This window comes from Octopus bimaculoides, chromosome 2, assembly GCF_001194135.2.
Source record: "Octopus bimaculoides isolate UCB-OBI-ISO-001 chromosome 2, ASM119413v2, whole genome shotgun sequence".
Taxonomy (NCBI): Eukaryota; Metazoa; Mollusca; class Cephalopoda; order Octopoda; family Octopodidae; genus Octopus; species Octopus bimaculoides.
In genome coordinates, this window is record NC_068982.1 from 48793923 (window position 1) to 48809228 (window position 15306).

Genomic DNA, 15306 nt, shown 5'->3' on the forward strand with positions numbered 1-15306 from the left:
CAGACAGACATTGGTATAAATACAGAGAATGAACAGCAGCACACAGAGATAGATAACTAATAGAAAAAAATAAGTTCAATAAAGAATGTAAGAATTCACTAATTTGAGTAGAATTGATTGATGCAACATTGAATTTAGTGAAGAAAAATGACAGCATTAACATTGTCAATTTCCTTTATCTGCTACTATTAAGTCTCTTAGATTTTCTCTCAGTCTCTTCTCATCAACTTTCTTCCTTCTTTCTCTACATAACACATATTTATCTTGCATAATTGGGTACATATACACATGTCTGCGTGCATACATATGCAAAGTGAGATTCATATAAATGTACACCTACATATACATATATGGTAGATATAGTATGGTAGATAGCTATTTATTACAAATCTTCATCCAAGCATTCTCATCTGTAATGTCCAACCATCTCAGATTTAACCACACAGTGAAGACCTTCCCAGCGGACACAAATCTTCATTATACCAAAATCTAGTCCTTCTCTTCTGGGTTACTTTAGTTACCAACAAATACAAGCTCTCTGCAATGCTCAGGTAAAATCCACAATGGAGCACTGTCTTTAAATATGGGACTGTGCTGTTGCTGCTGGGCATGCAAACAGCTTAGAAAGCATCAAAGGGCCACTGAAACTGATTAGCATAGAGTCACACACCATCATACCCCAGTCTTGGAACAAGAGGTATCAATGTATTCTTAGGACACAGAAAATTAATACATCTAACTGAAAGATGAGAGAAAAGCACTTTCCGTGGATATGCCTTTGTAACTCAAAAGTGGTAGATTGTCACAAACATTTGAATGTGGCTGTTTAACCTGCATGAAAGAGCAACCTGCCAAATCTCTCTCAGAAAAGGCGACATTGGATAATATAGCCATGGGTTGCTTGTACTTAAGTAAAAAGAAAAAAAAAAGAAAAGACAGGCTGGCTGCAGCTAGATTAATTTTGAGCATAGATCTGTTCAATCAGGGTAAACCTTGTGCTTTATTCTAACTCTTCTTTCTATTTTGCCCCTCAATGTTTCTCACACATTACTTCTCTCCTTTTCTCTCTAACATACATAAACATGAAGCAACCCTACTCCTGCTCTCAGTGTGGATGCTCAGTCTATCATTTATATGTTTCTCATTTTGGTCATTGGACTGCAGTCATGCTGGGACACCACATTGAAGAGCTGGTCATATTAAAAAAAAACATGCATACAAGAATTTTGCAGGCAGATATAGCTGATGTTATTGATCTTACTTTGATATTCTTTATTTTATCAGATCAAAAGCAGAGTTACTGCAGCAACATTTGAACTCAGAATGTAAAGTGCCATAACTTAATATTGATTTCAAATTCTGGCACAAGGCCAGCAATTTCGGAGGAGGGGGAAGTTGATTACATCAAACCTAGTACTCAAATGGTACTTATTTTATCAACCTTGAAAGGATGAAAGGCAAAGTCAACCTCAGCGGAATTTGATCTCAGAATGGGAAGACGAATGAAATGCTGCTAAGCATTTCACCCTGTCTACTAACAACAATCTGCTAAAATTGAAGACTTTCAGACAATGAATATTTAAGGATAAATATATAGATATTTTATATTAATAGATCCAACATACACAGAGTACAAACAGCAGAAAAAATTAAAGGGGTGGAATATATATATATATATATATATATATACATGAGTTATCTAAGAGTCCATAAGTCAGGGAAAAGATGCACTCATATCTGTCAATAGATCTATAAACAGGAGAAAAACAAGATATACGGAACACAGCTGATTTCCTCATCAGTCAGTGTCTGAAAAATCCTAGCAGTTTCACACTTTTATACTACTGAGACCGCTCAAATTCAGCAGGTAAGGTTATATAATCGGATTGTTACCTAATACTCTGTTGTATTTCTCGCATGAAACCGATTGGTAAGATCAGCCATGATGGATATATAATACTGTACATTTCGGATATGCATATACATGACACACTCCTTTTAGTTTCCATCTACCAAATCCTCAAATCCACTTACAAGGTTTTGTTTAATTCAGGTCAGGCTTACAGAAGAAGACACTTGTCCAAGGTGCCATGCAGTGAGACTGAATCTGAAACATGTAGTTGAGAAGGAAACCGCTTAACCACACTGTCGAAAATTTAAATCATTAGATACAGACTTTTTTTGCTGAGAGAGAGTGTTACATTTTATATAATGGCAGTGTAGTTTAATGAAAACCTAACAAACTGTAGCCTGGTATGTATACTATTACCTAGTACAGATTTTTGCATGGGAATAAGGAGCTAAATGATAAAATCCATCAAACTAAAAGAATAAATGATTCAGAAAGAGTTGAAAAACACTGCACCACACTGTTGCTGAACCTGACAGAAACAGCAGTAACCCCTGCCATTTTTTATGAAATAAAATACAACAGGAATACTTTTAATCCTAGGTTTGCTCAAAGACATTTAATTAAGAATTGAAGAATAGTATCCTTCTTATTGATATCTCTAAAGTGATGGGAACAGTTATTGTTGATCATCATGACATCATAAATATTCTGTTTAGCAGTTACTTTTCAGTATTCATTGAGCCAGAATCAGAAGATTGTTCTTGTTGCTGTTTTCTACATAACACAAGGTTAAAAAAAAATGGTCTCAGCTTTAGAAAACTATTTGAAAGCCAATAGCAATAATACTCAGTATAAACAGAACACTTGATGATATATGTCATATGTACAATCTATCAAACTAACAAGGGTGGTTCGACATGGTTACTCATGCCATTAAAAGTAACAGTTAAATCTCGCTTATCTATCATCCTAGAGTCTAATAAAAAAAAAGGACATTTTAGAAAGTGTAGTCATGGATATAGGGAAAAATGTTATGATCACAGATAGAACATGCTTGATCATAGCTGTTCTTGAACAGGGTTAAACGATAACAACTGCACAAACAATCTAACTGCCACCCAGCTAAAGAGCAAAACCTTCCAATGAAACATGCTCTCCAAAACTAAACCCCTGGATGTTAAGTTCGTTTTTCCCATCACAAACGAATTACAAGAGCTAGAGCCCACAAAGAAAATGGTTTATCAACAGGCTTCTATGAAGTCATTCGGCTTACTAAGAAATTAGAGCCAAATCCCCCTCAGATCATACATTCTATTGTTATAAAAATATAGAAGAGGTACATTACATAACTAAATCTTGGACATATTCCTGACAAGACAGGTTAGTTACAACAGAAATACCTTCTGATTAGAGGTGTACTCCATCAGGGTTGATATAGAGTAAAAGCAACAGCTAGGGTTCATTTCAGTTAGTAATTCCTAACAATTAAGGCAGTGAGCTGGCAAAATCTTTAGCATGCTGGGCAAAATGCTTGGTGGCATTTTTTCCATCTTTATATTCTTTAAATTCCTCTGAGGTCGACTTTGCCTTTCATCCTTTCAGGGTCAATAAAATAAGTATCAGCTGAGTACTGGGGTCAAATTAATCGATTTACCCATCCTCTAAAATTGTTGGCTTTGTACCAAAATTCAAAACCATTATTCCTAACAGTCAAGGCAGACATACTGGCAAAATGCTTAGTGACTTTTCGTCTGTGTGTACATTTTGAGTTCAAATTCTACTGAGGCCGACTTTGCCTTTCATCCTTTGGGGCTTTGATGTAATAAGTACCAGTTGAGCAATGGGATTCATGTAATCAATTTACCCATCCCCTAAAATTACTGGCCTTCTGCTAAAATTTGGAACTAATATTCCTAACAGTCAAAGATTCTCATTACTTTCTTAAAGTCTATCTTGACAAAGTAAATAACTGTTTGCTGTTTTTACCTTTTAAAGTCTGTTTAGAGACCTTGAGAGTTTTCAAGGAGATATTAATTCCAATTTGGTATAAAATCTGAGTTCTTCTCATGACATCACAGCCTTTGCCAATATTTTTCTTCAACAACTTTTAAATATTTTCCCAAACTGTGTTAACACTTCTTTAGGTGACCGTTTCTCTATACTGGTAAGTTATTATTTGATTAAAGTTGGTACAAAGTTTGTTTTATTACCAGTCTGGTGATAAAGGAACAGTGTCTATGGCCAATAAAGGTACACACACTAGTGATCAATGTGAATGGAGTTCTGATAGAACTTCTAAGGGCCTACTCCTGCAGGGTAAATGAGAAGAAAGACTTGCAAGAAATAAGTACGAGCTTCCTAATCACTCAGCTGAACTTTTTGTGAATTATTGAAACTGTTTTTTGAAAAGAACAAACAAAAGAAAACATGGTGCTGCAGAGAACATTCTCTTCCAAACTAGGAAGCTGTGTATAATTTCAGACCAACCCCATTTAACACCCCGACTTCACTTCCTCTTATCATTCCACTTGTGTCTTAACCCCACCACAAAAATCCTATGCTAAACACTTTGCTCAATCCTTCTATCCCGAAAACGAATACTACCGCCAAAAATTCTATCCCTGACCATGTTTTTAACTACAAGCTTCAGTCTAAAGAATTTCAAACTGAATATCAGCAATACCAATCACTAAGGTCTTCTAGAACAGCCTGCAAAGGCTCAGGTGCCATCCATATTCTTTAAACTAAATATATATTTTCAGAAAGTTGTATGAAGTTTTTAACAGCTGAAGGTTGAGTTGATGAATAATGTTGGTTGGTATGTCATGTGATGGGGTGGACAGCCCACATAAAGCTAGAGGAACTTGACCATCTCATGATGAGTTAAAATGTGGGTACTCAAAGGTAAAGAGCCAAACTATGAACGTGTTTCTACTACAAATTTATAATATACAGATATGAAAACAACTTTGTGTTATCAGACATCTAGAACTTGCTTTATATTTGTATTCTCTGAATAAATGGATTGTTGAATATAAATTAATACACAATTTTTAGTTCTCCAATTTATGATTACACACACATATATATATTCAGTAAACAGAGTTTGCCAAGATGAATATTACTTTTTTTCAAAACTTTATTTGTTTTTATCTCATCATTATCATTAAATCAATTATGATTTATTTCCTTGCAGCAACAAAAGTTCAAATAATGTCATAACAGCCATTTTTTTTTAACAACCCTGCTGACCTGTATTGTTTTCTTTATTCCAGCCTTTCAGCTATCGGCTTCATATTCATATGAAGCCTGAAGGCAGCCAGATAGTGACCTGGCTAATAATTCGTTTCTTATATGATTGAAGTCACTTTCATTGCAGATGATGTAAGCTGTCACACAACACTGTATCAGACAGTAGAGCCAGACATCTCTCACAAACAATGGTTTGGTGGCATGTACCATGTTCTTTCTAATTGTTTTAGAAGCCTGTGTAGTCACAAGCAGACATAAACAACCTCTTGGATCTTCTCGCCTTTCACTGAGTGGAATAGCCAAGATGTGCTAGTTGGAGAGAGACAGACAGACAGACAGACAGACAGAGATGCATCAGTATCTTGGTAGGAATTCATTACAGCTGACCATACTGGAGCAATGTGAAGTGAAGTGCCTTGGCCATGTTAACCCTTTAGCATTCAGATTATTCTATCAAATGTAATATTTATTCATTCCACATAGTTTTGAATTAATCATGCATTATCTCATAGCTTTGTGATTTCAATGATGTGACTGTATATGTTTTTAGAATGACATTGTAGAGTAGATGTGAGAGGCTAGACCTGGCCAGTTTGAACATAAAACAGGAAGAACATTTTGGCTAGGTATGGCTGGTTTAAATGCTTGAAGGGTTAAACCAGTTGATGTAAAAATTCTGCTACTTCTAAAATGGAAAATTTGAACTATAAAGCTTCTACCCCATTTCCATCTATCAAATTTCCAGTAGCAGAGCTAGGACGAGGGGTATGTCTACTCTGCGGGGGAAGCACTTTTTGGGTCTGCTTTATAAGTCTGAATAGGTTTAGGGATCCTGTGATGGGGATGCAAATTTAAGGACTGTCCTGAGCAGCACACACATATGCACACACACACTAGATACACCAATGCAAATTTCATTCCTATTACTTTGGTTATTCCATAGCTATGATGAAGACATTTGCCAAAGATATCATGCAATGAAATCAACACAACCATACCTGAATCAGATAAACTCTTCAAGAATAAACAGCTTAGAAATAGTAAGCTTAACGTAAATTAAATTCAATGTCTGTAAAGTACTTTTTGAGAGCTGTAATCAGTGGCAAGTGCCATATGACCAGTTGGTTTAACCTGGCTTCTCAGCCACATGGTTCTGGGTTCAGTCCCACTGCATGACATCTTGGGTAAGTGTCTTCTACTATAGCCTCAGGCTGACCAAATCCTTGTGAGTGGATGTGGTAGATAGAAACTGAAAGAAGCCCATCATAGATATGTGTGTGTGAATCTTTGTCACTGTGTTTGTCCTCCATCACCATTTGACAATTGGTGTAGATATATTTACAGCCTTGTAACTTAGTGGTTAGACAAAAGAAACCAATAGAATGAGTACCAGCATTAAAAAAATATAAGCACTGGGGGTCAATATATTATACGACTAAAAGTTCTTCAAGGCAGTGCCACAGCATGGCCGCAGTCTAATGACAGAAACAAGTATGAAATAAAGAATACATAGTCATTGTTTCCATTAATTTTGAAAACGAAGAACTTATCGAAACAACCTTGTCATTATAAAGCTGGTATTTAGAACATTAAGTGAAACAGAATTTTGAGGGAAGATTTTTAATTTAGATCACTTTAAACAAAGTCTTTATCAAAGAACTAGAGGTAGACTCAGGTGGGTTGGCATGAAAATGGTTGGTATAGGTGCAGGTGTGGCTGTGTGGTAAGAAGCTTGCTTCCTAACCACATGGTTCCATATTTAGTGCCACTGCATGACACATTGGGCAAATGTCTTCTACTATAGCCGCAGGCTGACCAAAACCTTGTGAGTGGATTTGGTAGAGAGAAACTAAAAGAAACCTGTCATATATACGTGTGTGTGTGTGTTTATTGAGACTTTTTTAAAGTTACAGGGACATAAACATCAGCTGTCAACCATGTAGTGACAAAGACATGCACGCATGCACACAGACACATACATTATATATATATAATACATAATCTTGTGAGTGGACTTGGTAAGGGAGAAACTGAAAGAAGTCCATCATATATATATAAGTGTGTGTGTCTTTGTGTCTGTGTTTGTTCCTCACCACCGCTTTACAATCGGTGTTGGTGTGTTTACTTCCCCATAACTTAGCATTTCAATAAAAGGAACTGATGGAATAAGAATCAGGCTTTAAAAAAAAAATAGAAAAGTATTGGGGTTGATTCATTTGACTAAAAGTTCTACGAGGCAGTGCCCCAGCATGGCCTTAATCTAATGACTGAAAGATACTTTCATTTTATATCAATGTGCATCATTGAAGAGACGTTTCGTCTCAGAAACTGAAAGGAAACTTGCACTGGCAGATGCAAAGATTGCATGATCTTGACGTCAACAGGAAATTATGGTGACATCAAAATACTGACTATCCTAGAAGAAAACTAGAAAACAATCCTAAAATCAGCCAAAAGAATGTTGTAGTCTTCTATATCACTCTGGCATGACTGATGCAATGACAAGAAATGAAAGAGCGGTAATATGAGGTAAGAGGTGTTAAGGTGGTGAGCTGGCAGAATCGTTACCATGCTGGGATAAAAGCTTAGCAGCATTTCTAGTAACTTAACACTCAGAATTCAAATTCCACCAAGGTCAGTTTTGCCTTTCATGCTTTCAGGGTTGATAAAATAAGTCAATGTAATTAACTGGGGTCAATGTAATTGACTCGACCCCTTACCCCGAAATTGCTGGCCTTGTGTTAAAATTTGAAACCAATATGGGGTAAGGTGTCAAAGATGAAGAAAACACCATCTTACAGAGCATGAGCTACCTTTGTTAAGAAATAAAAGAATATGATATATTTATTCTTTAACTTGTCTTAGTTACTGGACTGCAGCCATGCTAGGATTCTGCCTTGAAAGGTTTAGTTGAATACATCTACCCCATTACTTATTCTTTTTATGCTCAGTACTTATTTTATTGAGGCCTTTTTTTAAGTTACAGGGACATAAACATCAGTTGTTAACCATATGGTGATAAACACAAAAACATGCATGCATTCACACAAACAGACACACATTATATATTCTTTTATTCTTTTACTTGTTTCAGTCATTTGACTGTGGCCATGCTAGGGCACCGCCTTTAGTTAAGCAAATTGCCCCCAAGACTTATTCTTTGTAAGCCTAGTATTTATTTCATCGGTCTCTTTTGCCAAGCCACTAAGTTACGGGGGACGTAAACACACTAGCATTGGTTGTCAAGCGATAATGGGGGGATAAACACAGACACACAAACATATACACACAGACGTGTATATATATATATATATATATATATATATACGACAGGCTTCTTTCAGTTTCCGTCTACCAAATCCACTCACAAGGCTTTGGTTGACCTGGGTCTATAGTAGAAGACACTATGCAGTGGGACTGAACCCAGAACCATGTGGTTGGTAAGCAAGCTCCTTACCACACAGCCACTCCTGTGCATATATATACATATACACACACACACACACACACACACACACACACACACACACACACACACACACATATATATGATAGGCCTCCAGTTTCTGTGAACCAAATTCATTCACAAAGCATTGGTCAGGTGAGGTATGTAGAAAACACTTACCTAAGGTGCAACATGGTGGGGCTGAAGAAAACTTAAATGAGTGTATGTGTATCTGTGTGCATGCATACATGTGTGCATGTATGTATAAAAGTAAAGGTAAAGTTACTTTGTCGAGTCATAAGGGCCGGTTTCCCAGTTTCATGGCATATACATTTCTCACTCGGTCAGGACACTGGTCTATCACCGGATTACTCATTTTTGTCAGCTGAGTGGACTGGAGCAATGAGAAATGAAGTGTTTTGCTCAAGAACACAATGCGTCACCCAGTCCAGGAATCAAAACCACAATCTTATAGTCATGGGTCCAACACCCTAACCACTAAGCCACATGCCTCCATATATATGTATGTATATATATATAGAGAGAGTGAGAGAGGGGTTTTAGACTTGAGTTACTATAAGTACTATAGTCAGGAGAGCTTATATAGCATGCTGTATACTGTCATAAAGCATGAAATTTATGATAGCGCAATTTTAAATCTGATGTATATTAAATGATATTTATCTCTCACAGGATGGAGTACTTCTTTGGTTGATCCCATATATAAAGAGTTTTCACTCATCACTGCATCTCACTTCTCAAGATCTGAAGTGTTTCCTCTCCACCAGACCCTACTAGCCACAACATTCAGTCTGTCTGCCACGGAACATTTTCTTTTTTCCTACAACTATCATATTGCAGCAACTCAAGAGGAATGTTAATCACACAAGACGCAGAGGGTTTGCAAAGAGGTCAGGAGTTAATCCTTTCCTCCAGAATACACTGATGCAATAAAAATATACTTTTGCATTCAAAGATGCATTCTGATCTTTTGTACATCTTCATGTGAGTATGGAAAGGAACAGATAATTTTTCAGATAACAGCCACTTCCACTCCCCATTTCACACACCTCACCAGGAAGAAAAAAGAAAATGGTTAGAAACTAGTAAGACGGAAGTATATTTATGCCAAAGGAAGGATGTCTACTGCTATATGAGAAACCAGAAACTAGACAAACAATATATCTGCCTAAATGTGTGTATACGTTTAATGCTTATGTTTCAGGGAGTGTATGTGTGTGTGAAATATATATAAATATATATATGTATATATACACATCTTTGCTTCTCTTTTTTATTTGTTTTACTCATTAAATTGTGACCATGTTGGGGCAATGCCTGGAGGTATTTTTTTATTTGAATGAATCGACACCAGTACTTATTTTTGTTTTTAAGCCTAGTACTTATCCTATTAGTCTCTTCAGCCGAACTGCTAAGTTACGGGGACATAAACACACCAACACCGATTGTCAAGTGGTGGTGGGGAACAAACACAGACACACACACACATGTCCATTGTCTGAATAATTCTTTTTCTGTTGCATTTGCATTATTATTTCATTGAAAATCCCTTTCTGTTATTCATTTGTATTTGTAAATGTGTAATTATTTTCCTTCTGTTGTATAGCCGAAAGGTGTTCATCTGTTGTATGCGTATAATTCTAGCTTTCTTGTTTTTGTTTGCGTTCTTGTATACATTCATTTGCTTTTCCCAGAAGCTTAATGCTTTTAGCTTAAGTCTCTGGCACCTACTGAATTTGAGTGGTCTCAGTAGTATAAAAGAGTGAAACTGCTAGGATTTTCCAGACACTGAATGATGAGGAAATCAACTGTGTTCTGTATATCTTGTTTTTGTCCTGTTTACTGCTTGTTATGTCGTTGTCTATTTTTCCGCATATTGTGTTTTGTTGGATTTCCATTTGTTGTGTTCTTTCTGTCCTACCCTTGATTTATATATATATATATATATATATATATAAATAATTGCTAGTCCCACAAAATATGTTTCACCTATGACTCTTCAGGAACTTGTCATACTCTGTGGTAAGAAACTTGCTTCCAAACGACATGGTTCCAGGTTCAGTTCCACTGTGTGACAAACTTGGATAAGTGTCCTCTACTATAGCCTTGGGCTGACCAAAGCCTTGTGAGTGGATTTGGTAGATGGAAACTGAAAGAAGCCATTGTGTGTGTGTGTGTGTGTTTGTATCTGTGTCTGTCTCCCACCACTACTTGACAACCGGTGTTGGTGTGTTTACATCCCTGTAACTTAGAAGCTCTTCAAAGAGACCAATACTACTAGGCTTAAAAAAGATATAAGTCCTGGGGTCAATTTGTTTGACTAAAATCCTTCAAGGTCATGCCTCAGCATGGCCACAGTCAAATGATAAATAAATAATAAAAGATAAAGAAAAGTATGTATTTATTTATATGAGTATGTGTGTGAGCATGCACATGTGTCCTTCCTTTCTGCCTTGGGTCCTCAGTTACAGATAGATACATAGGCACACTTTCAAGGCATTATGATATATCTTGAAAAATTTAAACAGGGTGGAACCCATCCCTGTCCTGATCTGAACACAGGAGATTTCTACTAACGAGTAACAGAAAGCAGAATCAGCCTCAAGCACTGTATTGGTACTTTATTCATTGCTCCTGAAAGAGTGAAAAGTGAAGTTGACTTCCACAGGATTTGATCCTGGAGTCATAGCACCAGCTATATACCATCTTATTTCTTTATTGCCCAAAAGGGGCTAAACATAGAGAGGACAAACAAGGACAGACAACGGGATTAGGTCGATTACATCGACCTCAGTACATAACTGGTACTTAATTTATCGACTCCGAAAGGTTGAAAGGCAAAGTCGCCCTCAACGGAATTTGAACTCTTAACGTAATGGCAAACGAAATACCGCTAAGCATTTCGCCCGGCGTGCTAACGTTTCTGCCAGTTCGCCGGCTATATACCATCTATAATGCTTTGCAGTATATGTTCTAACAACTCGGTCAGTTTATGTGCGTGTGTGTGTGTGTGTGTGTCTGTGGCTGAGTGACAAGAAGTTTAGTTCCCAACCACATGGTTGTGAGTTCAGTCCAGCTATATGGCACCTCAGGTAAGTGTCTCCTACTATAGCCCCAAGTCAACCAAAACCTTTGATAAACAGAAACTGGAACAGGCCCGTGATATGTGTGTGTGTGTGTGTATATATGTTTGTCTTCGTGTTTGTCCCTCTCCACCATCGCTTGACAGCCGGTGTTTGTCTGTTTACGTCCCTGTAGCCTAGCGTTTCAGCATAACGGACCGATAGAATAAGTCCAACACTTAAAAAGTAAGCACTGAGGTCGATTCGTTCGACTAATCTCAAAACGGTGCCACAGCATGGCCGAAGTTCAATAACTGAAACAAAAGATATATGCTTGCAAATACAAAGATCTCTCTCTCTCTCTATCTATCTATCTATCTATCTATATATATATATATATATATATATATATATATATATATATATATATATATATGCATGTATCTATGGATATATGTATTGTGAATGCGTGTGCTTGCGTACATGTATGTGTTTGTATACGTGTACGTATCAACGTTTATGCATATGTAAACAGAACATACACGAAACTGCATTTGTGCAATTGTAGATTGAAGGAGTTGCTACATCTGCAGTGTTGCTTATATGTGAGTATGAATGTTGTCAACGTGTGCATAATTTTGCATACATACAATGCATATTTATTTGTATGTGCATGCAGGCAAATCCGTTTAATCACTATTTATACAGTTATCTATTGCTATCAATTCACACACACACACACACACAAACGCATACACAAGTATTCTATATATTTAGAGTATATGGAAGACAGCGCATATGTTATGTACGTGTGTGTGTATGTATGTGTATTCATAGTCAAGAATGTATGTATGTATGTGTTTATTAAACAGTGTTTACGTATCTGTTTCTTTCTGCCTCCCTCATTCTTTCTATCACCGGTTCATATGTAAGCGCATATTTGTGTGTGTGTATGTGTGTATGTAGAGAGAGAGAGAGATTCGAAGTAAATTATGCATACACACACACACGCTCTATAATTATAATTATTACTACCACTGTTATTATTATTATTATTATTATTATTATTACTAAGTGCAAAATGTTTTACTGAGTGAAAGTGAAAGAGAGAGAGTCAGACAGGCAGGACATTATAACTGGGGGAAATGGCACAAAAGATGTATAAAACAGCAGTGAAAACGGAAGCATGTGATAGAGACGTTCAGGATAAATGGTTAAGATTGAATGAGCAGAATCAGCGGGGTTAAAAGAAAAAAGAAAAAAACGGACAGAGACAGGACAAATAAAAAGAAGTAAAGAAAAGAAAAGGTGGGGGGGGGGGAGAATATGTTGCTATTTCTCGAATGAGATGAGGGTCTACCGCTTGTCTTCAATAGTGCTTCCCGAACTTTTTTTTAACCCTCACTTTAATGCAAACAAATACATCAGCGGCTTTTGTGTGTGAGTGTGTGTACACACATATAATATTTATAAGCTAAAACATAAATGCGATATGCAATTTACAGAATTCAAAATAATTTGATATTTCTTAATTTAATAAATGAACCGTAATCATCAATGAGGTCCATGAACTAGATGGTTTTTTTCTGATTTATTTTTCTTTTTCTGCCTTGTGTGTTTGCATGCACTTTAGATAAACATCCTATTTCATACAGAATGCATTTAAGTTTCTTTCGTTTTACTGATTTGTTTATTTATTTATTGTTCCGTTTTCCATTTAATAAAGTAAGGGCTTTCTTTTTAGAAATCAGTTTGCATTTTTCACATTTATTTTCTTAGAATTTTATATTTGTCGTACACCTGTGTGCTACAGATCACCGCATGAGAATCACTCTATGTGAGTGAGAGAAAGAGGCAGAGAGGAAAAAATAGACAGATGGATTGAATAAGAGAAGCATACAGATAGTCAGACAGATAGATATACAAACAGACAGATAGATATACAAACAGACAGATAGCTAGACAGCTACACTGACATAGATAGATAGATAGATAGATAGACAGATAGATAGAGATAGACAAACAGACAGACAGATAGATAGACACAGATTGATACAAATAGATAGATAGATAGATAGATAGATAGATAGATAGATAATTAGACAGACAGATAGATAGACAGAAAGATAGATACACAGACAGATAGATAGACAGAGAGACAGATAGACAGACAGACAGACAGACAGATAGATAGACAGGCAGATAGACAGACAGACAGATAGATTGACAGAAAGATAGATAGACAGAAAGATAGATTGACAGACAGACAGATAGATAGACAGATAAACAGACAGACTGATAGATATTGAAAGATTGAAAATTTTCAGAGAAAGAGTTGGGGAGATAGAATGTTTGTATGTCTTGCTTGGGAAGGAAAGAGGGAACGACGAAGGGTTTGTAAAAGCTGCAACAGGCTGACAGGCATTTCAGAAAAGCGATGTTATATACAAATAGAAGAGTGCTGCACACAAACACATGTGTGTGTGCACGCGAGCACTTATAACTGTGTGTATACATTTGTATTAATACATAAATGTGTGTGTGTGTGCACTTCTATTTGCGTGTGTATGTGTGCATGAACTTATATTTGTGTTTATATAACTTGATGCGTGTGCGTGTGTGTGTACCATTCTCTGTGTATATGCATAGATGTGTATGTGTGTGCACGGTTAGATTGAGTGTGTACGTGCGTGTACTTATATTTGCGTGCATACATCAAGATACAAGAGTGTGTACGAATATTCGTGTGTATACATGTGTACACGTATCTGAGTGTGCACATTTATATTTCTGCATGTATGTGCGTGTGTGCACTTATATGTGTGTGTGTGTGTATATATTTATATTTATGTATGTGAATATATATGTTCGAGTGTGTTGTGTGTATGCACCGATATTTGTGAGTATAATATGAGTGAGTTCACTTACATTTGCATGTGCGTGCCTGTGTGTAGACATGTGTGTGTCTGTGTTAGCATATATATGTGTGTGTGCGTGTGTGAGTGTATATTAGAGAGTACATATATATGAATGTGTGCAACTAAATACAACGCGAATGCGCATATCATAGAGAAAAACACACACAAGGCAAAGATGACAAGCAGACAGAAACGAGTTGAACGTACAATACGTATTAAATATGATAAAACTACTTGTAGAGTTATTAAATAAAACTGGTGTAATTTGTCATTGAAGTAAATAACTAAAACACATAAACATTCTTATAAGAAGATACATGGTTCACTTTCTGTTACATTTTATGTGATTTCCCCCCCCCCCCAATGGATTTGCATGTTTACATATGTCTGCATATTCGTATGAGTTCTCAAACACACACGAATATGTGACAGTGTATATACAAACGAATATTTGAATATATACACACACGAATAGATAGATAGAGAGATAGATAGATACGAATATGTATGCACACGTATGTAAATATACAAGTAAGTATGCAGAATTATATACACACACGAAAATCTATATAGACAAAAATGTTTGCACATACATACACGAACATATTACATGTATTTACATATATATATATGCATACATACAAATATGCATGCATATACGAAAATGCACATATCTTTGATGTATGTTTGTATCAAATGTACAAAACTAATATATATATATATATATATATATATATATATATATATATATATATA

At 36.1% G+C, this 15306-nt stretch overlaps 1 protein-coding gene across 2 annotated transcripts in view; it reads right to left on the reverse strand.

The window, feature by feature from the left end:
- Positions 1 to 15306, reverse strand: part of LOC106871625 (mucin-5AC) — a 591942-nt gene that overhangs the window by 575076 nt on the left and 1560 nt on the right. The gene's annotated exons all lie outside the window — the stretch shown is intronic.